Genomic DNA, 26,883 nt, shown 5'->3' with positions numbered 1-26,883 from the left:
AAAGCATGTTAATTTTTATTTGTAGTACGACGCAATAGTCTGCAAGAGAAGCTGCTGGAGTTTGAGGTCTTCAGCATTACATCTAGTCTGTTAATTTGGGCTTCTTCCGCGCTCGTGTTAGGATTTTCATAAAGCGTTCTTTGGTTTGCGTTGCGTATGTCGGCCTACATCATCGACACGGCCTGTTTCCGGCTATTAGGAGCAATTCATATATTGGGCACTGCGTTTCGACTTTTTTATTAGACCACAGTAAAAAAATTCACTCACAGAAGTCCCTTTCTTTCATGGCTACAAACACGAAGAATTCTGTCGTAAGTAAAACGAATGCGCAAGCCAAAATGACGATGGGGCGAAGTCATAAGCATGGCCCTGTGGCCCAATGGATAAGGCATCTGACTACGAATCAGGGGATTCCAGGTTCGACTCCTGGCAGGGTCGCACTGTCGCATTTCGGCTGCATGGTCTACTGTGTAACGCGCGCGCACGTTCTGGCGTAATGCGTTGATAAACGGAATGTACGCAGACATATTGGAAAGTAATATCACGCACTTAGTATCGTCGCCTTTGTTAGCATTCATGTAAGTTACCATCCACTCGCTACAGTCGCTCTCCATCCTACGGCTAAATCAACAGCCGTGATTTTTACTATGTCGCCGTCCATCCGTACGCGGTGACAGTTGTAAGCTTTACAGTAACGTGACATGCTCCACAAGCAGTTACGGTGTGTGGACGATGCCTATCATGGCAACGCTTGTTCTTTATCGCTTCTCGGCCTAATGGCTAAGATCAAGTGTAGTATCTGTTCTTATCAGTTTAATATCTGGTAGGCCATTCTCTGAATGGTCAGTATATTAATCTGATTTTTGGCCTTGGGTCATGGAGGTGGATTCATTCACGCCGTGACCACGGGTTGCCTTGGTGTTGCACTATTACCGATGGCGGCCCACATAAGCAATAAAAGAATAATAGCAGTCCTCTTTCCGACGGCACTCTGCATAGTCTACGGCGGGAACAAAACGCGTACACTGGGGGAGAATACAGCCTATGCCCCGCGACACGGCAGTTTATAACACACTCAAGCCACAAGCATTAACAAACTTTGAAGGGTACCCTCATGCTACGGTGCAGTTCCAACTCATACTTACCTGACGGGGAAGTAAAGACTGATCAATGAGGGTTTTCTTCCAGAGTGAGGCTCTTGCATTGCACTACGCTTGGGCTGACCTCTGCGATTACTGCAAACGTCAGTAACTCGACCGTACAATTTCTGGTAGTGGGGGCCTGCGTCCGCGCTCGCCCCCTCCTTAAGTCAAAATGAATGAGCTTAGAAAAGTTGCGCGGCCAAATGTCGGTGGTGACTTAAACGCTAAGGTAAAACCTCGCTTGGCTGTTACGAAACGTGATTGCGATATAAGTCCTCGGAAGGCGGCGGAATTTTATTTTATTTGCCATTCCGTCAGGGTTATTGGATGATCGGCAATAGATCGAGTTTGTATGCATTTGAAAGCTCTTTTTTCTCGTACTATCACCTGAAAATGTCGTAGGAAAATGTCATAGGAAACACTTTCAACAACCGCCACGTTCCTTAATTGTTATAACAAGAAATATATCACAGCAAATGAAAATGAAAAGCCTACGACACCGGGAGTTCCCAGGCGGTCCCCCATCCAAGTACTATCCCGGCCCGACGATGCTTAACTTCCGTGATCAGACGAGAACGGGTGTGTTCATCGTGGTATGGCCGTAGACATTAGTAGGTGCAAATACGTGCAATTTATTTTGACGTTGTGATCAAATTTTTTTATTTAATTTCTTTGAGTTACTTAGGACAAGGCGTATGCATGGATTATCTATTAGACTTTAAGGTTATAGTTTTGTGAAAAAAACAATGTTTTTTTAAAGATGTGTGGCTATAAAAATAGCCGTTGTTTTCTGAGTGTAGCGGTTTACTTCTTCTGTCCTTTGTCGTTCTTCTTTGGGAGTAAGACAGCTTGAATGTTTGGCAAAACACCACCAGCTGCAATGGTTACACCGCTCAAAAGTTTGTTTAATTCTTCATCATTACGAACAGCCAATTGTAAATGTCTTGGAATAATCCTAGCTTTTTTGTTGTCTCTTGCTGCGTTACCAGCCAACTCCAATATCTCAGCAGATAAATATTCCAAGACGGCTGCTAAGTAAACTGGTGCTCCAGATCCAATTCGGTTAGCATAGTGCCCTCTACGAAGGAATCTATGCACTCTACCGACTGGAAATTGAAGTCCAGCTCTTGAGGATCTTGTCTTGGCTTTAGCCTTAGCTTTTCCACCTTTTCCACGTCCAGACATAACTGCGATTTGATTTGTAAGTTAATACAAAAACGTACGAATATTTAACGTAAGTGTTAACGAAATAAACTTTACTCGTTTTTTCATCATAAAAATAGGATCGAAATCATGTTTTTTTAACCAATCATAATTAAGTATTAAACAAAAGATTTTTTTTTTAACCAATTAAATTGCGTATCGGCGTTTTCGGATCGAATTCGATCCGATTTTTTTACTTATAAACAAAAAGTTTTGACTTGCAGTTTAATGCTTATTTACAAGTTAAGTAGCAAAAATTTTTAACCATGTCTGACGCAGCAGCTAAAGGAGGAAAACAGGCACCTAAAGTAGCCAAGAAAGGTGAAAAAAGAGCCGGCAAAAAAGGAGGAAAGATTGGTGGAACTGGTGAAAAGAAACGCAAGAGAAAGAGAAAGGAAAGTTATGCTATTTACATCTACAATGTTTTGAAACAAGTTCACCCAGATGTCGGAGTTTCAAGCAAAGCTATGAGCATCATGAACTCATTTGTCAACGACATCTTTGAGCGCATTGCTTCCGAAGCTTCGCGTTTGGCTCTTCAAAACAAAAAGTCGACCATCTCTTCTCGTGAAATTCAAACCGCAGTACGTCTTCTCTTGCCTGGAGAACTTGCAAAACACGCAGTCAGTGAAGGAACAAAAGCCGTCACAAAATACACAAGCAGCAAGTAAACCAACGTCTACCAAACACAAACGGTCTTTTTTAAGACCACACATCTTTAAAAAAACATTTACTTGGCGTCACTACAAGTTAACCGAAGTTAATAAAACTTCTAAATAATGTGCTTAAGAACACTAGCCTACATTTAAAATACTTCCCCATGTGTGTGTGGATTAGCTTCACTTTTCATACGTATTATTAGCTGTACTTGCAGAAAAGACAAGTACATTGATCCATGTTATTGCTTACATTTAACTTAACCCAGCTTTTCACGGAAACACTCCCAGGCAAATTAACCCTACAAAGTATTTCTAAATTTTTTTTGTGTCATATATGACATAGTATCGTATAGCAATAAATGTAACTGTGACAAGACTTTACACATTGTGTAATTTGGAAGCGTGCACAAAGTAATGTTTTAAAAGATTTGTGGCTATAAAAATAGCCGTTTTTGTTGAGCAATGACAACGCTTAACCTCCGAATCCGTAAAGAGTTCTTCCTTGACGTTTTAAGGCATAAACAACATCCATAGCGGTAACGGTCTTGCGTTTAGCGTGCTCTGTGTAGGTTACAGCATCACGAATAACATTCTCTAAGAAAACCTTCAGTACACCTCTGGTTTCCTCATAGATAAGGCCAGAGATACGTTTGACACCACCTCGTCGAGCAAGACGCCGAATAGCAGGTTTTGTGATTCCCTGAATGTTATCACGAAGAATTTTTCGGTGACGTTTAGCACCTCCTTTTCCCAATCCTTTACCTCCTTTTCCGCGTCCAGACATATTGATATAGTTGCGTACAGAACGAGTACAAAAACAACGTTTGAGTTAACAGAATTCAGACAGCTTTAAAAAGAGGCCATAAAATTACCTACTGCTCGTGGAAACACCCTAATTAACCAATAGAGTTGCGTCATTACAAAATGTTCCGAACATTTTGTACATTTTTTTAAGTAAAACTGTAGTTTTTTTAAAAATTCGTGGTCTTAATGTTTCAGTAAGGCAATAAATTTGGCATCGTTGGAATTCGCCAAACCTTCTGCTACTTACTAAAAAAAAAAAAAGTCAAAAGCTTTTGTGTATCAGAAGATACAGCCGTTTTCCCGTAGCCAAAAAACACAGATTTTATAAAAATGTTAAAGTAATGAGCGTAATGTCATTATGCAGCCAATCAGAAATTACTTTCTTAGCACCAATCAAATGGTTTGTTTTGAACCTTAGCTGTCAATCAATATGAGAAATAAAACTTTGGCGCGATAGTGCATTTTAGACCGTCTTGTGTATCCGTACTACATCGACTTCTTAAAATATGGCTCGTACAAAGCAAACTGCACGTAAATCTACTGGAGGAAAGGCTCCACGAAAACAACTCGCCACTAAAGCTGCGAGGAAAAGCGCACCAGCTACTGGAGGAGTGAAAAAACCACATCGTTACAGACCTGGTACAGTTGCTCTCAGAGAAATCAGAAGATACCAGAAGTCAACCGAGCTCTTGATCCGCAAGTTGCCTTTCCAGCGTCTTGTGCGAGAAATTGCTCAGGACTTCAAAACAGATCTGCGATTCCAGAGCACAGCCGTTATGGCTCTGCAAGAGGCTTCTGAAGCGTACCTTGTTGGCTTGTTCGAGGATACTAACTTGTGTGCCATTCACGCAAAACGAGTTACAATCATGCCTAAAGACATCCAGTTGGCAAGAAGAATTCGTGGGGAACGTGCCTAAGCATCTTACCAAACAAAAAACGGCTATTTTTATAGCCACACATCCATAAAAAATATTACGGCTAGCTTTTTATATCAAACTTTGTCCTGCTTTCTGTTTAAATTTTATGCTACATAAAAATTTTATGCTACATAAAGTTTGACAATGTTAAAAATATGAAGGGCAAGAAAAGTAAAAGCAAGAAAATAAGAAATTTAAAAACGAAAATACTTAAACTTAGGGAATCTAATCTTAAATTTACTCTTTTTTAACTGTTTAAGTGACTTAAACAAGTTTAACTTTGTACCAAGATAATGTTTTTTTGTAAATGTGTGGCTATAAAAATAGCCGTTTGTTAATGTAATAGCCAGATACACACAAATTATTTTTTTGCGGTCTTCTTTGCTGCCTTTTTGGGAGTCTTTTTGACCTTCTTTGCTGCAGGTTTTTTAGCAACAGGCTTCTTTGTGGGTTTCTTAGCTGCTGGTTTCTTAGCCGAGGCTTTCTTTGTGGCAGGCTTCTTTGCTGCTTTCTTTGGCGTGCTCTTCTTTGCTGGCTTCTTTTTTGGTGTACTTTTCTTTGCAGTAGGCTTCTTTGCCGTTGGCTTTTTTGCTGCGGCCTTTTTCTTAGGTTTTTCTTTTTTTACCTGACCTAGCTTGAATGATCCAGAAGCACCAGTGCCTTTAGTTTGAATCAAATCGCCTGATGTTACTCCTCGTTTAAGAGCCATTTTCAGATGATGATCTGAGTTTTCAGCAACTTTGTAATTTGCATGAATATATTTTGTAATAGCTTGGCGAGATGAACCACCGCGTTCCTTTAGGGTAGCGATAGCAGCCTTGATCATGTCCACATATTTAGGGTGATCAGCTGTCTTCTTTGCAGCAGGTTTCTTCTTGGGTGCGATTTTCTTTGGAGAAGCTGCTTCACTCATTTTTAATGTTTTCTTACAACAATCCAACGATAAACGATGCTTGTTATCACAGTAGAAGTATACTAAACATTACCGTGTAAATGAGATATAATTTAAGACGGTGCGAAGTATGCGGACGTAAAAGTACCACTCCCGGGAATTGATTTGGCGCGAAAACAGAAATGTGTGTTTCTGTACATCGTATAATGTCCGTTTTGGGTGCCGCGACTATGCGAAAGCATGTTAATTTTTATTTGTAGTACGACGCAATAGTCTGCAAGAGAAGCTGCTGGAGTTTGAGGTCTTCAGCATTACATCTAGTCTGTTAATTTGGGCTTCTTCCGCGCTCGTGTTAGGATTTTCATAAAGCGTTCTTTGGTTTGCGTTGCGTATGTCGGCCTACATCATCGACACGGCCTGTTTCCGGCTATTAGGAGCAATTCATATATTGGGCACTGCGTTTCGACTTTTTTATTAGACCACAGTAAAAAAATTCACTCACAGAAGTCCCTTTCTTTCATGGCTACAAACACGAAGAATTCTGTCGTAAGTAAAACGAATGCGCAAGCCAAAATGACGATGGGGCGAAGTCATAAGCATGGCCCTGTGGCCCAATGGATAAGGCATCTGACTACGAATCAGGGGATTCCAGGTTCGACTCCTGGCAGGGTCGCACTGTCGCATTTCGGCTGCATGGTCTACTGTGTAACGCGCGCGCACGTTCTGGCGTAATGCGTTGATAAACGGAATGTACGCAGACATATTGGAAAGTAATATCACGCACTTAGTATCGTCGCCTTTGTTAGCATTCATGTAAGTTACCATCCACTTGCTACAGTCGCTCTCCATCCTACGGCTAAATCAACAGCCGTGATTTTTACTATGTCGCCGTCCATCCGTATGCGGTGACAGTTGTAAGCTTTACAGTAACGTGACATGCTCCACAAGCAGTTACGGTGTGTGGACGATGCCTATCATGGCAACGCTTGTTCTTTATCGCTTCTCGGCCTAATGGCTAAGATCAAGTGTAGTATCTGTTCTTATCAGTTTAATATCTGGTAGGCCATTCTCTGAATGGTCAGTATATTAATCTGATTTTTGGCCTTGGGTCATGGAGGTGGATTCATTCACGCCGTGACCACGGGTTGCCTTGGTGTTGCACTATTACCGATGGCGGCCCACATAAGCAATAAAAGAATAATAGCAGTCCTCTTTCCGACGGCACTCTGCATAGTCTACGGCGGGAACAAAACGCGTACACTGGGGGAGAATACAGCCTATGCCCCGCGACACGGCAGTTTATAACACACTCAAGCCACAAGCATTAACAAACTTTGAAGGGTACCCTCATGCTACGGTGCAGTTCCAACTCATACTTACCTGACGGGGAAGTAAAGACTGATCAATGAGGGTTTTCTTCCAGAGTGAGGCTCTTGCATTGCACTACGCTTGGGCTGACCTCTGCGATTACTGCAAACGTCAGTAACTCGACCGTACAATTTCTGGTAGTGGGGGCCTGCGTCCGCGCTCGCCCCCTCCTTAAGTCAAAATGAATGAGCTTAGAAAAGTTGCGCGGCCAAATGTCGGTGGTGACTTAAACGCTAAGGTAAAACCTCGCTTGGCTGTTACGAAACGTGATTGCGATATAAGTCCTCGGAAGGCGGCGGAATTTTATTTTATTTGCCATTCCGTCAGGGTTATTGGATGATCGGCAATAGATCGAGTTTGTATGCATTTGAAAGCTCTTTTTTCTCGTACTATCACCTGAAAATGTCGTAGGAAAATGTCATAGGAAACACTTTCAACAACCGCCACGTTCCTTAATTGTTATAACAAGAAATATATCACAGCAAATGAAAATGAAAAGCCTACGACACCGGGAGTTCCCAGGCGGTCCCCCATCCAAGTACTATCCCGGCCCGACGATGCTTAACTTCCGTGATCAGACGAGAACGGGTGTGTTCATCGTGGTATGGCCGTAGACATTAGTAGGTGCAAATACGTGCAATTTATTTTGACGTTGTGATCAAATTTTTTTATTTAATTTCTTTGAGTTACTTAGGACAAGGCGTATGCATGGATTATCTATTAGACTTTAAGGTTATAGTTTTGTGAAAAAAACAATGTTTTTTTAAAGATGTGTGGCTATAAAAATAGCCGTTGTTTTCTGAGTGTAGCGGTTTACTTCTTCTGTCCTTTGTCGTTCTTCTTTGGGAGTAAGACAGCTTGAATGTTTGGCAAAACACCACCAGCTGCAATGGTTACACCGCTCAAAAGTTTGTTTAATTCTTCATCATTACGAACAGCCAATTGTAAATGTCTTGGAATAATCCTAGCTTTTTTGTTGTCTCTTGCTGCGTTACCAGCCAACTCCAATATCTCAGCAGATAAATATTCCAAGACGGCTGCTAAGTAAACTGGTGCTCCAGATCCAATTCGGTTAGCATAGTGCCCTCTACGAAGGAATCTATGCACTCTACCGACTGGAAATTGAAGTCCAGCTCTTGAGGATCTTGTCTTGGCTTTAGCCTTAGCTTTTCCACCTTTTCCACGTCCAGACATAACTGCGATTTGATTTGTAAGTTAATACAAAAACGTACGAATATTTAACGTAAGTGTTAACGAAATAAACTTTACTCGTTTTTTCATCATAAAAATAGGATCGAAATCATGTTTTTTTAACCAATCATAATTAAGTATTAAACAAAAGATTTTTTTTTTAACCAATTAAATTGCGTATCGGCGTTTTCGGATCGAATTCGATCCGATTTTTTTACTTATAAACAAAAAGTTTTGACTTGCAGTTTAATGCTTATTTACAAGTTAAGTAGCAAAAATTTTTAACCATGTCTGACGCAGCAGCTAAAGGAGGAAAACAGGCACCTAAAGTAGCCAAGAAAGGTGAAAAAAGAGCCGGCAAAAAAGGAGGAAAGATTGGTGGAACTGGTGAAAAGAAACGCAAGAGAAAGAGAAAGGAAAGTTATGCTATTTACATCTACAATGTTTTGAAACAAGTTCACCCAGATGTCGGAGTTTCAAGCAAAGCTATGAGCATCATGAACTCATTTGTCAACGACATCTTTGAGCGCATTGCTTCCGAAGCTTCGCGTTTGGCTCTTCAAAACAAAAAGTCGACCATCTCTTCTCGTGAAATTCAAACCGCAGTACGTCTTCTCTTGCCTGGAGAACTTGCAAAACACGCAGTCAGTGAAGGAACAAAAGCCGTCACAAAATACACAAGCAGCAAGTAAACCAACGTCTACCAAACACAAACGGTCTTTTTTAAGACCACACATCTTTAAAAAAACATTTACTTGGCGTCACTACAAGTTAACCGAAGTTAATAAAACTTCTAAATAATGTGCTTAAGAACACTAGCCTACATTTAAAATACTTCCCCATGTGTGTGTGGATTAGCTTCACTTTTCATACGTATTATTAGCTGTACTTGCAGAAAAGACAAGTACATTGATCCATGTTATTGCTTACATTTAACTTAACCCAGCTTTTCACGGAAACACTCCCAGGCAAATTAACCCTACAAAGTATTTCTAAATTTTTTTTGTGTCATATATGACATAGTATCGTATAGCAATAAATGTAACTGTGACAAGACTTTACACATTGTGTAATTTGGAAGCGTGCACAAAGTAATGTTTTAAAAGATTTGTGGCTATAAAAATAGCCGTTTTTGTTGAGCAATGACAACGCTTAACCTCCGAATCCGTAAAGAGTTCTTCCTTGACGTTTTAAGGCATAAACAACATCCATAGCGGTAACGGTCTTGCGTTTAGCGTGCTCTGTGTAGGTTACAGCATCACGAATAACATTCTCTAAGAAAACCTTCAGTACACCTCTGGTTTCCTCATAGATAAGGCCAGAGATACGTTTGACACCACCTCGTCGAGCAAGACGCCGAATAGCAGGTTTTGTGATTCCCTGAATGTTATCACGAAGAATTTTTCGGTGACGTTTAGCACCTCCTTTTCCCAATCCTTTACCTCCTTTTCCGCGTCCAGACATATTGATATAGTTGCGTACAGAACGAGTACAAAAACAACGTTTGAGTTAACAGAATTCAGACAGCTTTAAAAAGAGGCCATAAAATTACCTACTGCTCGTGGAAACACCCTAATTAACCAATAGAGTTGCGTCATTACAAAATGTTCCGAACATTTTGTACATTTTTTTAAGTAAAACTGTAGTTTTTTTAAAAATTCGTGGTCTTAATGTTTCAGTAAGGCAATAAATTTGGCATCGTTGGAATTCGCCAAACCTTCTGCTACTTACTAAAAAAAAAAAAAGTCAAAAGCTTTTGTGTATCAGAAGATACAGCCGTTTTCCCGTAGCCAAAAAACACAGATTTTATAAAAATGTTAAAGTAATGAGCGTAATGTCATTATGCAGCCAATCAGAAATTACTTTCTTAGCACCAATCAAATGGTTTGTTTTGAACCTTAGCTGTCAATCAATATGAGAAATAAAACTTTGGCGCGATAGTGCATTTTAGACCGTCTTGTGTATCCGTACTACATCGACTTCTTAAAATATGGCTCGTACAAAGCAAACTGCACGTAAATCTACTGGAGGAAAGGCTCCACGAAAACAACTCGCCACTAAAGCTGCGAGGAAAAGCGCACCAGCTACTGGAGGAGTGAAAAAACCACATCGTTACAGACCTGGTACAGTTGCTCTCAGAGAAATCAGAAGATACCAGAAGTCAACCGAGCTCTTGATCCGCAAGTTGCCTTTCCAGCGTCTTGTGCGAGAAATTGCTCAGGACTTCAAAACAGATCTGCGATTCCAGAGCACAGCCGTTATGGCTCTGCAAGAGGCTTCTGAAGCGTACCTTGTTGGCTTGTTCGAGGATACTAACTTGTGTGCCATTCACGCAAAACGAGTTACAATCATGCCTAAAGACATCCAGTTGGCAAGAAGAATTCGTGGGGAACGTGCCTAAGCATCTTACCAAACAAAAAACGGCTATTTTTATAGCCACACATCCATAAAAAATATTACGGCTAGCTTTTTATATCAAACTTTGTCCTGCTTTCTGTTTAAATTTTATGCTACATAAAAATTTTATGCTACATAAAGTTTGACAATGTTAAAAATATGAAGGGCAAGAAAAGTAAAAGCAAGAAAATAAGAAATTTAAAAACGAAAATACTTAAACTTAGGGAATCTAATCTTAAATTTACTCTTTTTTAACTGTTTAAGTGACTTAAACAAGTTTAACTTTGTACCAAGATAATGTTTTTTTGTAAATGTGTGGCTATAAAAATAGCCGTTTGTTAATGTAATAGCCAGGTACACACAAATTATTTTTTTGCGGTCTTCTTTGCTGCCTTTTTGGGAGTCTTTTTGACCTTCTTTGCTGCAGGTTTTTTAGCAACAGGCTTCTTTGTGGGTTTCTTAGCTGCTGGTTTCTTAGCCGAGGCTTTCTTTGTGGCAGGCTTCTTTGCTGCTTTCTTTGGCGTGCTCTTCTTTGCTGGCTTCTTTTTTGGTGTACTTTTCTTTGCAGTAGGCTTCTTTGCCGTTGGCTTTTTTGCTGCGGCCTTTTTCTTAGGTTTTTCTTTTTTTACCTGACCTAGCTTGAATGATCCAGAAGCACCAGTGCCTTTAGTTTGAATCAAATCGCCTGATGTTACTCCTCGTTTAAGAGCCATTTTCAGATGATGATCTGAGTTTTCAGCAACTTTGTAATTTGCATGAATATATTTTGTAATAGCTTGGCGAGATGAACCACCGCGTTCCTTTAGGGTAGCGATAGCAGCCTTGATCATGTCCACATATTTAGGGTGATCAGCTGTCTTCTTTGCAGCAGGTTTCTTCTTGGGTGCGATTTTCTTTGGAGAAGCTGCTTCACTCATTTTTAATGTTTTCTTACAACAATCCAACGATAAACGATGCTTGTTATCACAGTAGAAGTATACTAAACATTACCGTGTAAATGAGATATAATTTAAGACGGTGCGAAGTATGCGGACGTAAAAGTACCACTCCCGGGAATTGATTTGGCGCGAAAACAGAAATGTGTGTTTCTGTACATCGTATAATGTCCGTTTTGGGTGCCGCGACTATGCGAAAGCATGTTAATTTTTATTTGTAGTACGACGCAATAGTCTGCAAGAGAAGCTGCTGGAGTTTGAGGTCTTCAGCATTACATCTAGTCTGTTAATTTGGGCTTCTTCCGCGCTCGTGTTAGGATTTTCATAAAGCGTTCTTTGGTTTGCGTTGCGTATGTCGGCCTACATCATCGACACGGCCTGTTTCCGGCTATTAGGAGCAATTCATATATTGGGCACTGCGTTTCGACTTTTTTATTAGACCACAGTAAAAAAATTCACTCACAGAAGTCCCTTTCTTTCATGGCTACAAACACGAAGAATTCTGTCGTAAGTAAAACGAATGCGCAAGCCAAAATGACGATGGGGCGAAGTCATAAGCATGGCCCTGTGGCCCAATGGATAAGGCATCTGACTACGAATCAGGGGATTCCAGGTTCGACTCCTGGCAGGGTCGCACTGTCGCATTTCGGCTGCATGGTCTACTGTGTAACGCGCGCGCACGTTCTGGCGTAATGCGTTGATAAACGGAATGTACGCAGACATATTGGAAAGTAATATCACGCACTTAGTATCGTCGCCTTTGTTAGCATTCATGTAAGTTACCATCCACTCGCTACAGTCGCTCTCCATCCTACGGCTAAATCAACAGCCGTGATTTTTACTATGTCGCCGTCCATCCGTACGCGGTGACAGTTGTAAGCTTTACAGTAACGTGACATGCTCCACAAGCAGTTACGGTGTGTGGACGATGCCTATCATGGCAACGCTTGTTCTTTATCGCTTCTCGGCCTAATGGCTAAGATCAAGTGTAGTATCTGTTCTTATCAGTTTAATATCTGGTAGGCCATTCTCTGAATGGTCAGTATATTAATCTGATTTTTGGCCTTGGGTCATGGAGGTGGATTCATTCACGCCGTGACCACGGGTTGCCTTGGTGTTGCACTATTACCGATGGCGGCCCACATAAGCAATAAAAGAATAATAGCAGTCCTCTTTCCGACGGCACTCTGCATAGTCTACGGCGGGAACAAAACGCGTACACTGGGGGAGAATACAGCCTATGCCCCGCGACACGGCAGTTTATAACACACTCAAGCCACAAGCATTAACAAACTTTGAAGGGTACCCTCATGCTACGGTGCAGTTCCAACTCATACTTACCTGACGGGGAAGTAAAGACTGATCAATGAGGGTTTTCTTCCAGAGTGAGGCTCTTGCATTGCACTACGCTTGGGCTGACCTCTGCGATTACTGCAAACGTCAGTAACTCGACCGTACAATTTCTGGTAGTGGGGGCCTGCGTCCGCGCTCGCCCCCTCCTTAAGTCAAAATGAATGAGCTTAGAAAAGTTGCGCGGCCAAATGTCGGTGGTGACTTAAACGCTAAGGTAAAACCTCGCTTGGCTGTTACGAAACGTGATTGCGATATAAGTCCTCGGAAGGCGGCGGAATTTTATTTTATTTGCCATTCCGTCAGGGTTATTGGATGATCGGCAATAGATCGAGTTTGTATGCATTTGAAAGCTCTTTTTTCTCGTACTATCACCTGAAAATGTCGTAGGAAAATGTCATAGGAAACACTTTCAACAACCGCCACGTTCCTTAATTGTTATAACAAGAAATATATCACAGCAAATGAAAATGAAAAGCCTACGACACCGGGAGTTCCCAGGCGGTCCCCCATCCAAGTACTATCCCGGCCCGACGATGCTTAACTTCCGTGATCAGACGAGAACGGGTGTGTTCATCGTGGTATGGCCGTAGACATTAGTAGGTGCAAATACGTGCAATTTATTTTGACGTTGTGATCAAATCTTTTTATTTAATTTCTTTGAGTTACTTAGGACAAGGCGTATGCATGGATTATCTATTAGACTTTAAGGTTATAGTTTTGTGAAAAAAACAATGTTTTTTTAAAGATGTGTGGCTATAAAAATAGCCGTTGTTTTCTGAGTGTAGCGGTTTACTTCTTCTGTCCTTTGTCGTTCTTCTTTGGGAGTAAGACAGCTTGAATGTTTGGCAAAACACCACCAGCTGCAATGGTTACACCGCTCAAAAGTTTGTTTAATTCTTCATCATTACGAACAGCCAATTGTAAATGTCTTGGAATAATCCTAGCTTTTTTGTTGTCTCTTGCTGCGTTACCAGCCAACTCCAATATCTCAGCAGATAAATATTCCAAGACGGCTGCTAAGTAAACTGGTGCTCCAGATCCAATTCGGTTAGCATAGTGCCCTCTACGAAGGAATCTATGCACTCTACCGACTGGAAATTGAAGTCCAGCTCTTGAGGATCTTGTCTTGGCTTTAGCCTTAGCTTTTCCACCTTTTCCACGTCCAGACATAACTGCGATTTGATTTGTAAGTTAATACAAAAACGTACGAATATTTAACGTAAGTGTTAACGAAATAAACTTTACTCGTTTTTTCATCATAAAAATAGGATCGAAATCATGTTTTTTTAACCAATCATAATTAAGTATTAAACAAAAGATTTTTTTTTTAACCAATTAAATTGCGTATCGGCGTTTTCGGATCGAATTCGATCCGATTTTTTTACTTATAAACAAAAAGTTTTGACTTGCAGTTTAATGCTTATTTACAAGTTAAGTAGCAAAAATTTTTAACCATGTCTGACGCAGCAGCTAAAGGAGGAAAACAGGCACCTAAAGTAGCCAAGAAAGGTGAAAAAAGAGCCGGCAAAAAAGGAGGAAAGATTGGTGGAACTGGTGAAAAGAAACGCAAGAGAAAGAGAAAGGAAAGTTATGCTATTTACATCTACAATGTTTTGAAACAAGTTCACCCAGATGTCGGAGTTTCAAGCAAAGCTATGAGCATCATGAACTCATTTGTCAACGACATCTTTGAGCGCATTGCTTCCGAAGCTTCGCGTTTGGCTCTTCAAAACAAAAAGTCGACCATCTCTTCTCGTGAAATTCAAACCGCAGTACGTCTTCTCTTGCCTGGAGAACTTGCAAAACACGCAGTCAGTGAAGGAACAAAAGCCGTCACAAAATACACAAGCAGCAAGTAAACCAACGTCTACCAAACACAAACGGTCTTTTTTAAGACCACACATCTTTAAAAAAACATTTACTTGGCGTCACTACAAGTTAACCGAAGTTAATAAAACTTCTAAATAATGTGCTTAAGAACACTAGCCTACATTTAAAATACTTCCCCATGTGTGTGTGGATTAGCTTCACTTTTCATACGTATTATTAGCTGTACTTGCAGAAAAGACAAGTACATTGATCCATGTTATTGCTTACATTTAACTTAACCCAGCTTTTCACGGAAACACTCCCAGGCAAATTAACCCTACAAAGTATTTCTAAATTTTTTTTGTGTCATATATGACATAGTATCGTATAGCAATAAATGTAACTGTGACAAGACTTTACACATTGTGTAATTTGGAAGCGTGCACAAAGTAATGTTTTAAAAGCTATAAAAATAGCCGTTTTTGTTGAGCAATGACAACGCTTAACCTCCGAATCCGTAAAGAGTTCTTCCTTGACGTTTTAAGGCATAAACAACATCCATAGCGGTAACGGTCTTGCGTTTAGCGTGCTCTGTGTAGGTTACAGCATCACGAATAACATTCTCTAAGAAAACCTTCAGTACACCTCTGGTTTCCTCATAGATAAGGCCAGAGATACGTTTGACACCACCTCGTCGAGCAAGACGCCGAATAGCAGGTTTTGTGATTCCCTGAATGTTATCACGAAGAATTTTTCGGTGACGTTTAGCACCTCCTTTTCCCAATCCTTTACCTCCTTTTCCGCGTCCAGACATATTGATATAGTTGCGTACAGAACGAGTACAAAAACAACGTTTGAGTTAACAGAATTCAGACAGCTTTAAAAAGAGGCCATAAAATTACCTACTGCTCGTGGAAACACCCTAATTAACCAATAGAGTTGCGTCATTACAAAATGTTCCGAACATTTTGTACATTTTTTTAAGTAAAACTGTAGTTTTTTTAAAAATTCGTGGTCTTAATGTTTCAGTAAGGCAATAAATTTGGCATCGTTGGAATTCGCCAAACCTTCTGCTACTTACTAAAAAAAAAAAAAGTCAAAAGCTTTTGTGTATCAGAAGATACAGCCGTTTTCCCGTAGCCAAAAAACACAGATTTTATAAAAATGTTAAAGTAATGAGCGTAATGTCATTATGCAGCCAATCAGAAATTACTTTCTTAGCACCAATCAAATGGTTTGTTTTGAACCTTAGCTGTCAATCAATATGAGAAATAAAACTTTGGCGCGATAGTGCATTTTAGACCGTCTTGTGTATCCGTACTACATCGACTTCTTAAAATATGGCTCGTACAAAGCAAACTGCACGTAAATCTACTGGAGGAAAGGCTCCACGAAAACAACTCGCCACTAAAGCTGCGAGGAAAAGCGCACCAGCTACTGGAGGAGTGAAAAAACCACATCGTTACAGACCTGGTACAGTTGCTCTCAGAGAAATCAGAAGATACCAGAAGTCAACCGAGCTCTTGATCCGCAAGTTGCCTTTCCAGCGTCTTGTGCGAGAAATTGCTCAGGACTTCAAAACAGATCTGCGATTCCAGAGCACAGCCGTTATGGCTCTGCAAGAGGCTTCTGAAGCGTACCTTGTTGGCTTGTTCGAGGATACTAACTTGTGTGCCATTCACGCAAAACGAGTTACAATCATGCCTAAAGACATCCAGTTGGCAAGAAGAATTCGTGGGGAACGTGCCTAAGCATCTTACCAAACAAAAAACGGCTATTTTTATAGCCACACATCCATAAAAAATATTACGGCTAGCTTTTTATATCAAACTTTGTCCTGCTTTCTGTTTAAATTTTATGCTACATAAAAATTTTATGCTACATAAAGTTTGACAATGTTAAAAATATGAAGGGCAAGAAAAGTAAAAGCAAGAAAATAAGAAATTTAAAAACGAAAATACTTAAACTTAGGGAATCTAATCTTAAATTTACTCTTTTTTAACTGTTTAAGTGACTTAAACAAGTTTAACTTTGTACCAAGATAATGTTTTTTTGTAAATGTGTGGCTATAAAAATAGCCGTTTGTTAATGTAATAGCCAGATACACACAAACTATTTTTTTGCGGTCTTCTTTGCTGCCTTTTTGGGAGTCTTTTTGACCTTCTTTGCTGCAGGTTTTTTAGCAACAGGCTTCTTTGTGGGTTTCTTAGCTGCTGGTTTCTTAGCCGAGGCTTTCTTTGTGGCAGGCTTCTTTGCTGCTTTCTTTGGCGTGCTCTTCTTTGCTGGCTTCTTTTTTGGTGTACTTTTCTTTGCAGTAGGCTTCTTTGCCGTTGGCTTTTTTGCTGCGGCCTTTTTCTTAGGTTTTTCTTTTTTTACCTGACCTAGCTTGAATGATCCAGAAGCACCAGTGCCTTTAGTTTGAATCAAATCGCCTGATGTTACTCCTCGTTTAAGAGCCATTTTCAGATGATGATCTGAGTTTTCAGCAACTTTGTAATTTGCATGAATATATTTTGTAATAGCTTGGCGAGATGAACCACCGCGTTCCTTTAGGGTAGCGATAGCAGCCTTGATCATGTCCACATATTTAGGGTGATCAGCTGTCTTCTTTGCAGCAGGTTTCTTCTTGGGTGCGATTTTCTTTGGAGAAGCTGCTTCACTCATTTTTAATGTTTTCTTACAACAATCCAACGATAAACGATGCTTGTTATCACAGTAGAAGTATACTAAACATTACCGTGTAAATGAGATATAATTTAAGACGGTGCGAAGTATGCGGACGTAAAAGTACCACTCCCGGGAATTGATTTGGCGCGAAAACAGAAATGTGTGTTTCTGTACATCGTATAATGTCCGTTTTGGGTGCCGCGACTATGCGAAAGCATGTTAATTTTTATTTGTAGTACGACGCAATAGTCTGCAAGAGAAGCTGCTGGAGTTTGAGGTCTTCAGCATTACATCTAGTCTGTTAATTTGGGCTTCTTCCGCGCTCGTGTTAGGATTTTCATAAAGCGTTCTTTGGTTTGCGTTGCGTATGTCGGCCTACATCATCGACACGGCCTGTTTCCGGCTATTAGGAGCAATTCATATATTGGGCACTGCGTTTCGACTTTTTTATTAGACCACAGTAAAAAAATTCACTCACAGAAGTCCCTTTCTTTCATGGCTACAAACACGAAGAATTCTGTCGTAAGTAAAACGAATGCGCAAGCCAAAATGACGATGGGGCGAAGTCATAAGCATGGCCCTGTGGCCCAATGGATAAGGCATCTGACTACGAATCAGGGGATTCCAGGTTCGACTCCTGGCAGGGTCGCACTGTCGCATTTCGGCTGCATGGTCTACTGTGTAACGCGCGCGCACGTTCTGGCGTAATGCGTTGATAAACGGAATGTACGCAGACATATTGGAAAGTAATATCACGCACTTAGTATCGTCGCCTTTGTTAGCATTCATGTAAGTTACCATCCACTCGCTACAGTCGCTCTCCATCCTACGGCTAAATCAACAGCCGTGATTTTTACTATGTCGCCGTCCATCCGTACGCGGTGACAGTTGTAAGCTTTACAGTAACGTGACATGCTCCACAAGCAGTTACGGTGTGTGGACGATGCCTATCATGGCAACGCTTGTTCTTTATCGCTTCTCGGCCTAATGGCTAAGATCAAGTGTAGTATCTGTTCTTATCAGTTTAATATCTGGTAGGCCATTCTCTGAATGGTCAGTATATTAATCTGATTTTTGGCCTTGGGTCATGGAGGTGGATTCATTCACGCCGTGACCACGGGTTGCCATGGTGTTGCACTATTACCGATGGCGGCCCACATAAGCAATAAAAGAATAATAGCAGTCCTCTTTCCGACGGCACTCTGCATAGTCTACGGCGGGAACAAAACGCGTACACTGGGGGAGAATACAGCCTATGCCCCGCGACACGGCAGTTTATAACACACTCAAGCCACAAGCATTAACAAACTTTGAAGGGTACCCTCATGCTACGGTGCAGTTCCAACTCATACTTACCTGACGGGGAAGTAAAGACTGATCAATGAGGGTTTTCTTCCAGAGTGAGGCTCTTGCATTGCACTACGCTTGGGCTGACCTCTGCGATTACTGCAAACGTCAGTAACTCGACCGTACAATTTCTGGTAGTGGGGGCCTGCGTCCGCGCTCGCCCCCTCCTTAAGTCAAAATGAATGAGCTTAGAAAAGTTGCGCGGCCAAATGTCGGTGGTGACTTAAACGCTAAGGTAAAACCTCGCTTGGCTGTTACGAAACGTGATTGCGATATAAGTCCTCGGAAGGCGGCGGAATTTTATTTTATTTGCCATTCCGTCAGGGTTATTGGATGATCGGCAATAGATCGAGTTTGTATGCATTTGAAAGCTCTTTTTTCTCGTACTATCACCTGAAAATGTCGTAGGAAAATGTCATAGGAAACACTTTCAACAACCGCCACGTTCCTTAATTGTTATAACAAGAAATATATCACAGCAAATGAAAATGAAAAGCCTACGACACCGGGAGTTCCCAGGCGGTCCCCCATCCAAGTACTATCCCGGCCCGACGATGCTTAACTTCCGTGATCAGACGAGAACGGGTGTGTTCATCGTGGTATGGCCGTAGACATTAGTAGGTGCAAATACGTGCAATTTATTTTGACGTTGTGATCAAATTTTTTTATTTAATTTCTTTGAGTTACTTAGGACAAGGCGTATGCATGGATTATCTATTAGACTTTAAGGTTATAGTTTTGTGAAAAAAACAATGTTTTTTTAAAGATGTGTGGCTATAAAAATAGCCGTTGTTTTCTGAGTGTAGCGGTTTACTTCTTCTGTCCTTTGTCGTTCTTCTTTGGGAGTAAGACAGCTTGAATGTTTGGCAAAACACCACCAGCTGCAATGGTTACACCGCTCAAAAGTTTGTTTAATTCTTCATCATTACGAACAGCCAATTGTAAATGTCTTGGAATAATCCTAGCTTTTTTGTTGTCTCTTGCTGCGTTACCAGCCAACTCCAATATCTCAGCAGATAAATATTCCAAGACGGCTGCTAAGTAAACTGGTGCTCCAGATCCAATTCGGTTAGCATAGTGCCCTCTACGAAGGAATCTATGCACTCTACCGACTGGAAATTGAAGTCCAGCTCTTGAGGATCTTGTCTTGGCTTTAGCCTTAGCTTTTCCACCTTTTCCACGTCCAGACATAACTGCGATTTGATTTGTAAGTTAATACAAAAACGTACGAATATTTAACGTAAGTGTTAACGAAATAAACTTTACTCGTTTTTTCATCATAAAAATAGGATCGAAATCATGTTTTTTTAACCAATCATAATTAAGTATTAAACAAAAGATTTTTTTTTTAACCAATTAAATTGCGTATCGGCGTTTTCGGATCGAATTCGATCCGATTTTTTTACTTATAAACAAAAAGTTTTGACTTGCAGTTTAATGCTTATTTACAAGTTAAGTAGCAAAAATTTTTAACCATGTCTGACGCAGCAGCTAAAGGAGGAAAACAGGCACCTAAAGTAGCCAAGAAAGGTGAAAAAAGAGCCGGCAAAAAAGGAGGAAAGATTGGTGGAACTGGTGAAAAGAAACGCAAGAGAAAGAGAAAGGAAAGTTATGCTATTTACATCTACAATGTTTTGAAACAAGTTCACCCAGATGTCGGAGTTTCAAGCAAAGCTATGAGCATCATGAACTCATTTGTCAACGACATCTTTGAGCGCATTGCTTCCGAAGCTTCGCGTTTGGCTCTTCAAAACAAAAAGTCGACCATCTCTTCTCGTGAAATTCAAACCGCAGTACGTCTTCTCTTGCCTGGAGAACTTGCAAAACACGCAGTCAGTGAAGGAACAAAAGCCGTCACAAAATACACAAGCAGCAAGTAAACCAACGTCTACCAAACACAAACGGTCTTTTTTAAGACCACACATCTTTAAAAAAACATTTACTTGGCGTCACTACAAGTTAACCGAAGTTAATAAAACTTCTAAATAATGTGCTTAAGAACACTAGCCTACATTTAAAATACTTCCCCATGTGTGTGTGGATTAGCTTCACTTTTCATACGTATTATTAGCTGTACTTGCAGAAAAGACAAGTACATTGATCCATGTTATTGCTTACATTTAACTTAACCCAGCTTTTCACGGAAACACTCCCAGGCAAATTAACCCTACAAAGTATTTCTAAATTTTTTTTGTGTCATATATGACATAGTATCGTATAGCAATAAATGTAACTGTGACAAGACTTTACACATTGTGTAATTTGGAAGCGTGCACAAAGTAATGTTTTAAAAGATTTGTGGCTATAAAAATAGCCGTTTTTGTTGAGCAATGACAACGCTTAACCTCCGAATCCGTAAAGAGTTCTTCCTTGACGTTTTAAGGCATAAACAACATCCATAGCGGTAACGGTCTTGCGTTTAGCGTGCTCTGTGTAGGTTACAGCATCACGAATAACATTCTCTAAGAAAACCTTCAGTACACCTCTGGTTTCCTCATAGATAAGGCCAGAGATACGTTTGACACCACCTCGTCGAGCAAGACGCCGAATAGCAGGTTTTGTGATTCCCTGAATGTTATCACGAAGAATTTTTCGGTGACGTTTAGCACCTCCTTTTCCCAATCCTTTACCTCCTTTTCCGCGTCCAGACATATTGATATAGTTGCGTACAGAACGAGTACAAAAACAACGTTTGAGTTAACAGAATTCAGACAGCTTTAAAAAGAGGCCATAAAATTACCTACTGCTCGTGGAAACACCCTAATTAACCAATAGAGTTGCGTCATTACAAAATGTTCCGAACATTTTGTACATTTTTTTAAGTAAAACTGTAGTTTTTTTAAAAATTCGTGGTCTTAATGTTTCAGTAAGGCAATAAATTTGGCATCGTTGGAATTCGCCAAACCTTCTGCTACTTACTAAAAAAAAAAAAAGTCAAAAGCTTTTGTGTATCAGAAGATACAGCCGTTTTCCCGTAGCCAAAAAACACAGATTTTATAAAAATGTTAAAGTAATGAGCGTAATGTCATTATGCAACCAATCAGAAATTACTTTCTTAGCACCAATCAAATGGTTTGTTTTGAACCTTAGCTGTCAATCAATATGAGAAATAAAACTTTGGCGCGATAGTGCATTTTAGACCGTCTTGTGTATCCGTACTACATCGACTTCTTAAAATATGGCTCGTACAAAGCAAACTGCACGTAAATCTACTGGAGGAAAGGCTCCACGAAAACAACTCGCCACTAAAGCTGCGAGGAAAAGCGCACCAGCTACTGGAGGAGTGAAAAAACCACATCGTTACAGACCTGGTACAGTTGCTCTCAGAGAAATCAGAAGATACCAGAAGTCAACCGAGCTCTTGATCCGCAAGTTGCCTTTCCAGCGTCTTGTGCGAGAAATTGCTCAGGACTTCAAAACAGATCTGCGATTCCAGAGCACAGCCGTTATGGCTCTGCAAGAGGCTTCTGAAGCGTACCTTGTTGGCTTGTTCGAGGATACTAACTTGTGTGCCATTCACGCAAAACGAGTTACAATCATGCCTAAAGACATCCAGTTGGCAAGAAGAATTCGTGGGGAACGTGCCTAAGCATCTTACCAAACAAAAAACGGCTATTTTTATAGCCACACATCCATAAAAAATATTACGGCTAGCTTTTTATATCAAACTTTGTCCTGCTTTCTGTTTAAATTTTATGCTACATAAAAATTTTATGCTACATAAAGTTTGACAATGTTAAAAATATGAAGGGCAAGAAAAGTAAAAGCAAGAAAATAAGAAATTTAAAAACGAAAATACTTAAACTTAGGGAATCTAATCTTAAATTTACTCTTTTTTAACTGTTTAAGTGACTTAAACAAGTTTAACTTTGTACCAAGATAATGTTTTTTTGTAAATGTGTGGCTATAAAAATAGCCGTTTGTTAATGTAATAGCCAGATACACACAAATTATTTTTTTGCGGTCTTCTTTGCTGCCTTTTTGGGAGTCTTTTTGACCTTCTTTGCTGCAGGTTTTTTAGCAACAGGCTTCTTTGTGGGTTTCTTAGCTGCTGGTTTCTTAGCCGAGGCTTTCTTTGTGGCAGGCTTCTTTGCTGCTTTCTTTGGCGTGCTCTTCTTTGCTGGCTTCTTTTTTGGTGTACTTTTCTTTGCAGTAGGCTTCTTTGCCGTTGGCTTTTTTGCTGCGGCCTTTTTCTTAGGTTTTTCTTTTTTTACCTGACCTAGCTTGAATGATCCAGAAGCACCAGTGCCTTTAGTTTGAATCAAATCGCCTGATGTTACTCCTCGTTTAAGAGCCATTTTCAGATGATGATCTGAGTTTTCAGCAACTTTGTAATTTGCATGAATATATTTTGTAATAGCTTGGCGAGATGAACCACCGCGTTCCTTTAGGGTAGCGATAGCAGCCTTGATCATGTCCACATATTTAGGGTGATCAGCTGTCTTCTTTGCAGCAGGTTTCTTCTTGGGTGCGATTTTCTTTGGAGAAGCTGCTTCACTCATTTTTAATGTTTTCTTACAACAATCCAACGATAAACGATGCTTGTTATCACAGTAGAAGTATACTAAACATTACCGTGTAAATGAGATATAATTTAAGACGGTGCGAAGTATGCGGACGTAAAAGTACCACTCCCGGGAATTGATTTGGCGCGAAAACAGAAATGTGTGTTTCTGTACATCGTATAATGTCCGTTTTGGGTGCCGCGACTATGCGAAAGCATGTTAATTTTTATTTGTAGTACGACGCAATAGTCTGCAAGAGAAGCTGCTGGAGTTTGAGGTCTCCAGCATTACATCTAGTCTGTTAATTTGGGCTTCTTCCGCGCTCGTGTTAGGATTTTCATAAAGCGTTCTTTGGTTTGCGTTGCGTATGTCGGCCTACATCATCGACACGGCCTGTTTCCGGCTATTAGGAGCAATTCATATATTGGGCACTGCGTTTCGACTTTTTTATTAGACCACAGTAAAAAAATTCACTCACAGAAGTCCCTTTCTTTCATGGCTACAAACACGAAGAATTCTGTCGTAAGTAAAACGAATGCGCAAGCCAAAATGACGATGGGGCGAAGTCATAAGCATGGCCCTGTGGCCCAATGGATAAGGCATCTGACTACGAATCAGGGGATTCCAGGTTCGACTCCTGGCAGGGTCGCACTGTCGCATTTCGGCTGCATGGTCTACTGTGTAACGCGCGCGCACGTTCTGGCGTAATGCGTTGATAAACGGAATGTACGCAGACATATTGGAAAGTAATATCACGCACTTAGTATCGTCGCCTTTGTTAGCATTCATGTAAGTTACCATCCACTCGCTACAGTCGCTCTCCATCCTACGGCTAAATCAACAGCCGTGATTTTTACTATGTCGCCGTCCATCCGTACGCGGTGACAGTTGTAAGCTTTACAGTAACGTGACATGCTCCACAAGCAGTTACGGTGTGTGGACGATGCCTATCATGGCAACGCTTGTTCTTTATCGCTTCTCGGCCTAATGGCTAAGATCAAGTGTAGTATCTGTTCTTATCAGTTTAATATCTGGTAGGCCATTCTCTGAATGGTCAGTATATTAATCTGATTTTTGGCCTTGGGTCATGGAGGTGGATTCATTCACGCCGTGACCACGGGTTGCCTTGGTGTTGCACTATTACCGATGGCGGCCCACATAAGCAATAAAAGAATAATAGCAGTCCTCTTTCCGACGGCACTCTGCATAGTCTACGGCGGAAACAAAACGCGTACACTGGGGGAGAATACAGCCTATGCCCCGCGACACGGCAGTTTATAACACACTCAAGCCACAAGCATTAACAAACTTTGAAGGGTACCCTCATGCTACGGTGCAGTTCCAACTCATACTTACCTGACGGGGAAGTAAAGACTGATCAATGAGGGTTTTCTTCCAGAGTGAGGCTCTTGCATTGCACTACGCTTGGGCTGACCTCTGCGATTACTGCAAACGTCAGTAACTCGACCGTACAATTTCTGGTAGTGGGGGCCTGCGTCCGCGCTCGCCCCCTCCTTAAGTCAAAATGAATGAGCTTAGAAAAGTTGCGCGGCCAAATGTCGGTGGTGACTTAAACGCTAAGGTAAAACCTCGCTTGGCTGTTACGAAACGTGATTGCGATATAAGTCCTCGGAAGGCGGCGGAATTTTATTTTATTTGCCATTCCGTCAGGGTTATTGGATGATCGGCAATAGATCGAGTTTGTATGCATTTGAAAGCTCTTTTTTCTCGTACTATCACCTGAAAATGTCGTAGGAAAATGTCATAGGAAACACTTTCAACAACCGCCACGTTCCTTAATTGTTATAACAAGAAATATATCACAGCAAATGAAAATGAAAAGCCTACGACACCGGGAGTTCCCAGGCGGTCCCCCATCCAAGTACTATCCCGGCCCGACGATGCTTAACTTCCGTGATCAGACGAGAACGGGTGTGTTCATCGTGGTATGGCCGTAGACATTAGTAGGTGCAAATACGTGCAATTTATTTTGACGTTGTGATCAAATTTTTTTATTTAATTTCTTTGAGTTACTTAGGACAAGGCGTATGCATGGATTATCTATTAGACTTTAAGGTTATAGTTTTGTGAAAAAAACAATGTTTTTTTAAAGATGTGTGGCTATAAAAATAGCCGTTGTTTTCTGAGTGTAGCGGTTTACTTCTTCTGTCCTTTGTCGTTCTTCTTTGGGAGTAAGACAGCTTGAATGTTTGGCAAAACACCACCAGCTGCAATGGTTACACCGCTCAAAAGTTTGTTTAATTCTTCATCATTACGAACAGCCAATTGTAAATGTCTTGGAATAATCCTAGCTTTTTTGTTGTCTCTTGCTGCGTTACCAGCCAACTCCAATATCTCAGCAGATAAATATTCCAAGACGGCTGCTAAGTAAACTGGTGCTCCAGATCCAATTCGGTTAGCATAGTGCCCTCTACGAAGGAATCTATGCACTCTACCGACTGGAAATTGAAGTCCAGCTCTTGAGGATCTTGTCTTGGCTTTAGCCTTAGCTTTTCCACCTTTTCCACGTCCAGACATAACTGCGATTTGATTTGTAAGTTAATACAAAAACGTACGAATATTTAACGTAAGTGTTAACGAAATAAACTTTACTCGTTTTTTCATCATAAAAATAGGATCGAAATCATGTTTTTTTAACCAATCATAATTAAGTATTAAACAAAAGATTTTTTTTTTAACCAATTAAATTGCGTATCGGCGTTTTCGGATCGAATTCGATCCGATTTTTTTACTTATAAACAAAAAGTTTTGACTTGCAGTTTAATGCTTATTTACAAGTTAAGTAGCAAAAATTTTTAACCATGTCTGACGCAGCAGCTAAAGGAGGAAAACAGGCACCTAAAGTAGCCAAGAAAGGTGAAAAAAGAGCCGGCAAAAAAGGAGGAAAGATTGGTGGAACTGGTGAAAAGAAACGCAAGAGAAAGAGAAAGGAAAGTTATGCTATTTACATCTACAATGTTTTGAAACAAGTTCACCCAGATGTCGGAGTTTCAAGCAAAGCTATGAGCATCATGAACTCATTTGTCAACGACATCTTTGAGCGCATTGCTTCCGAAGCTTCGCGTTTGGCTCTTCAAAACAAAAAGTCGACCATCTCTTCTCGTGAAATTCAAACCGCAGTACGTCTTCTCTTGCCTGGAGAACTTGCAAAACACGCAGTCAGTGAAGGAACAAAAGCCGTCACAAAATACACAAGCAGCAAGTAAACCAACGTCTACCAAACACAAACGGTCTTTTTTAAGACCACACATCTTTAAAAAAACATTTACTTGGCGTCACTACAAGTTAACCGAAGTTAATAAAACTTCTAAATAATGTGCTTAAGAACACTAGCCTACATTTAAAATACTTCCCCATGTGTGTGTGGATTAGCTTCACTTTTCATACGTATTATTAGCTGTACTTGCAGAAAAGACAAGTACATTGATCCATGTTATTGCTTACATTTAACTTAACCCAGCTTTTCACGGAAACACTCCCAGGCAAATTAACCCTACAAAGTATTTCTAATTTTTTTTTGTGTCATATATGACATAGTATCGTATAGCAATAAATGTAACTGTGACAAGACTTTACACATTGTGTAATTTGGAAGCGTGCACAAAGTAATGTTTTAAAAGATTTGTGGCTATAAAAATAGCCGTTTTTGTTGAGCAATGACAACGCTTAACCT

At 40.5% G+C, this 26,883-nt stretch overlaps 20 non-coding genes across 20 annotated transcripts; 15 read left to right on the top strand and 5 right to left on the bottom strand.

Moving 5' to 3' along the window:
- Positions 1 to 365: 365 nt before the first annotated feature.
- On the top strand, positions 366 to 438 carry Trnar-acg (transfer RNA arginine (anticodon ACG)). The gene has a single exon. It is a non-coding gene; the product is annotated as a tRNA-Arg (tRNA).
- Positions 439 to 760: 322 nt separating this feature from the next.
- On the top strand, positions 761 to 952 carry LOC130661113 (U2 spliceosomal RNA). The gene has a single exon (XR_008988309.1). It is a non-coding gene; the product is annotated as a U2 spliceosomal RNA (small nuclear RNA).
- Positions 953 to 1,137: 185 nt separating this feature from the next.
- On the top strand, positions 1,138 to 1,302 carry LOC130660066 (U1 spliceosomal RNA). Its single transcript, XR_008987268.1, has one exon. It is a non-coding gene; the product is annotated as a U1 spliceosomal RNA (small nuclear RNA).
- Positions 1,303 to 1,630: 328 nt separating this feature from the next.
- Positions 1,631 to 1,749, bottom strand: LOC130658108 (5S ribosomal RNA). Its single transcript, XR_008985326.1, has one exon. It is a non-coding gene; the product is annotated as a 5S ribosomal RNA (ribosomal RNA).
- Positions 1,750 to 6,217: 4,468 nt separating this feature from the next.
- On the top strand, positions 6,218 to 6,290 carry Trnar-acg (transfer RNA arginine (anticodon ACG)). Its single transcript has one exon. It is a non-coding gene; the product is annotated as a tRNA-Arg (tRNA).
- Positions 6,291 to 6,612: 322 nt separating this feature from the next.
- LOC130661112 (U2 spliceosomal RNA) lies at positions 6,613 to 6,804 on the top strand. Its single transcript, XR_008988308.1, has one exon. It is a non-coding gene; the product is annotated as a U2 spliceosomal RNA (small nuclear RNA).
- Positions 6,805 to 6,989: 185 nt separating this feature from the next.
- LOC130660064 (U1 spliceosomal RNA) lies at positions 6,990 to 7,154 on the top strand. The gene has a single exon (XR_008987267.1). It is a non-coding gene; the product is annotated as a U1 spliceosomal RNA (small nuclear RNA).
- Positions 7,155 to 7,482: 328 nt separating this feature from the next.
- Positions 7,483 to 7,601, bottom strand: LOC130658107 (5S ribosomal RNA). Its single transcript, XR_008985325.1, has one exon. It is a non-coding gene; the product is annotated as a 5S ribosomal RNA (ribosomal RNA).
- A 4,468-nt stretch (positions 7,602 to 12,069) lies between these two features.
- On the top strand, positions 12,070 to 12,142 carry Trnar-acg (transfer RNA arginine (anticodon ACG)). Its single transcript has one exon. It is a non-coding gene; the product is annotated as a tRNA-Arg (tRNA).
- A 322-nt stretch (positions 12,143 to 12,464) lies between these two features.
- On the top strand, positions 12,465 to 12,656 carry LOC130661111 (U2 spliceosomal RNA). The gene has a single exon (XR_008988307.1). It is a non-coding gene; the product is annotated as a U2 spliceosomal RNA (small nuclear RNA).
- A 185-nt stretch (positions 12,657 to 12,841) lies between these two features.
- On the top strand, positions 12,842 to 13,006 carry LOC130660062 (U1 spliceosomal RNA). Its single transcript, XR_008987265.1, has one exon. It is a non-coding gene; the product is annotated as a U1 spliceosomal RNA (small nuclear RNA).
- A 328-nt stretch (positions 13,007 to 13,334) lies between these two features.
- Positions 13,335 to 13,453, bottom strand: LOC130658106 (5S ribosomal RNA). Its single transcript, XR_008985324.1, has one exon. It is a non-coding gene; the product is annotated as a 5S ribosomal RNA (ribosomal RNA).
- Positions 13,454 to 17,913: 4,460 nt separating this feature from the next.
- Positions 17,914 to 17,986, top strand: Trnar-acg (transfer RNA arginine (anticodon ACG)). The gene has a single exon. It is a non-coding gene; the product is annotated as a tRNA-Arg (tRNA).
- A 322-nt stretch (positions 17,987 to 18,308) lies between these two features.
- LOC130661477 (U2 spliceosomal RNA) lies at positions 18,309 to 18,500 on the top strand. Its single transcript, XR_008988668.1, has one exon. It is a non-coding gene; the product is annotated as a U2 spliceosomal RNA (small nuclear RNA).
- A 185-nt stretch (positions 18,501 to 18,685) lies between these two features.
- LOC130660061 (U1 spliceosomal RNA) lies at positions 18,686 to 18,850 on the top strand. The gene has a single exon (XR_008987264.1). It is a non-coding gene; the product is annotated as a U1 spliceosomal RNA (small nuclear RNA).
- A 328-nt stretch (positions 18,851 to 19,178) lies between these two features.
- Positions 19,179 to 19,297, bottom strand: LOC130658105 (5S ribosomal RNA). The gene has a single exon (XR_008985323.1). It is a non-coding gene; the product is annotated as a 5S ribosomal RNA (ribosomal RNA).
- A 4,468-nt stretch (positions 19,298 to 23,765) lies between these two features.
- Trnar-acg (transfer RNA arginine (anticodon ACG)) lies at positions 23,766 to 23,838 on the top strand. Its single transcript has one exon. It is a non-coding gene; the product is annotated as a tRNA-Arg (tRNA).
- A 322-nt stretch (positions 23,839 to 24,160) lies between these two features.
- LOC130661109 (U2 spliceosomal RNA) lies at positions 24,161 to 24,352 on the top strand. The gene has a single exon (XR_008988304.1). It is a non-coding gene; the product is annotated as a U2 spliceosomal RNA (small nuclear RNA).
- Positions 24,353 to 24,537: 185 nt separating this feature from the next.
- Positions 24,538 to 24,702, top strand: LOC130660060 (U1 spliceosomal RNA). The gene has a single exon (XR_008987263.1). It is a non-coding gene; the product is annotated as a U1 spliceosomal RNA (small nuclear RNA).
- Positions 24,703 to 25,030: 328 nt separating this feature from the next.
- On the bottom strand, positions 25,031 to 25,149 carry LOC130658103 (5S ribosomal RNA). The gene has a single exon (XR_008985321.1). It is a non-coding gene; the product is annotated as a 5S ribosomal RNA (ribosomal RNA).
- Positions 25,150 to 26,883: the final 1,734 nt, after the last annotated feature.

Source organism: Hydractinia symbiolongicarpus, chromosome 9, assembly GCF_029227915.1.
Source record: "Hydractinia symbiolongicarpus strain clone_291-10 chromosome 9, HSymV2.1, whole genome shotgun sequence".
Classification (NCBI taxonomy): Eukaryota; Metazoa; Cnidaria; class Hydrozoa; order Anthoathecata; family Hydractiniidae; genus Hydractinia; species Hydractinia symbiolongicarpus.
The sequence above is the reverse complement of the archived record's forward strand: the minus strand, read 5'-3'. Positions and strand labels throughout refer to the sequence as shown.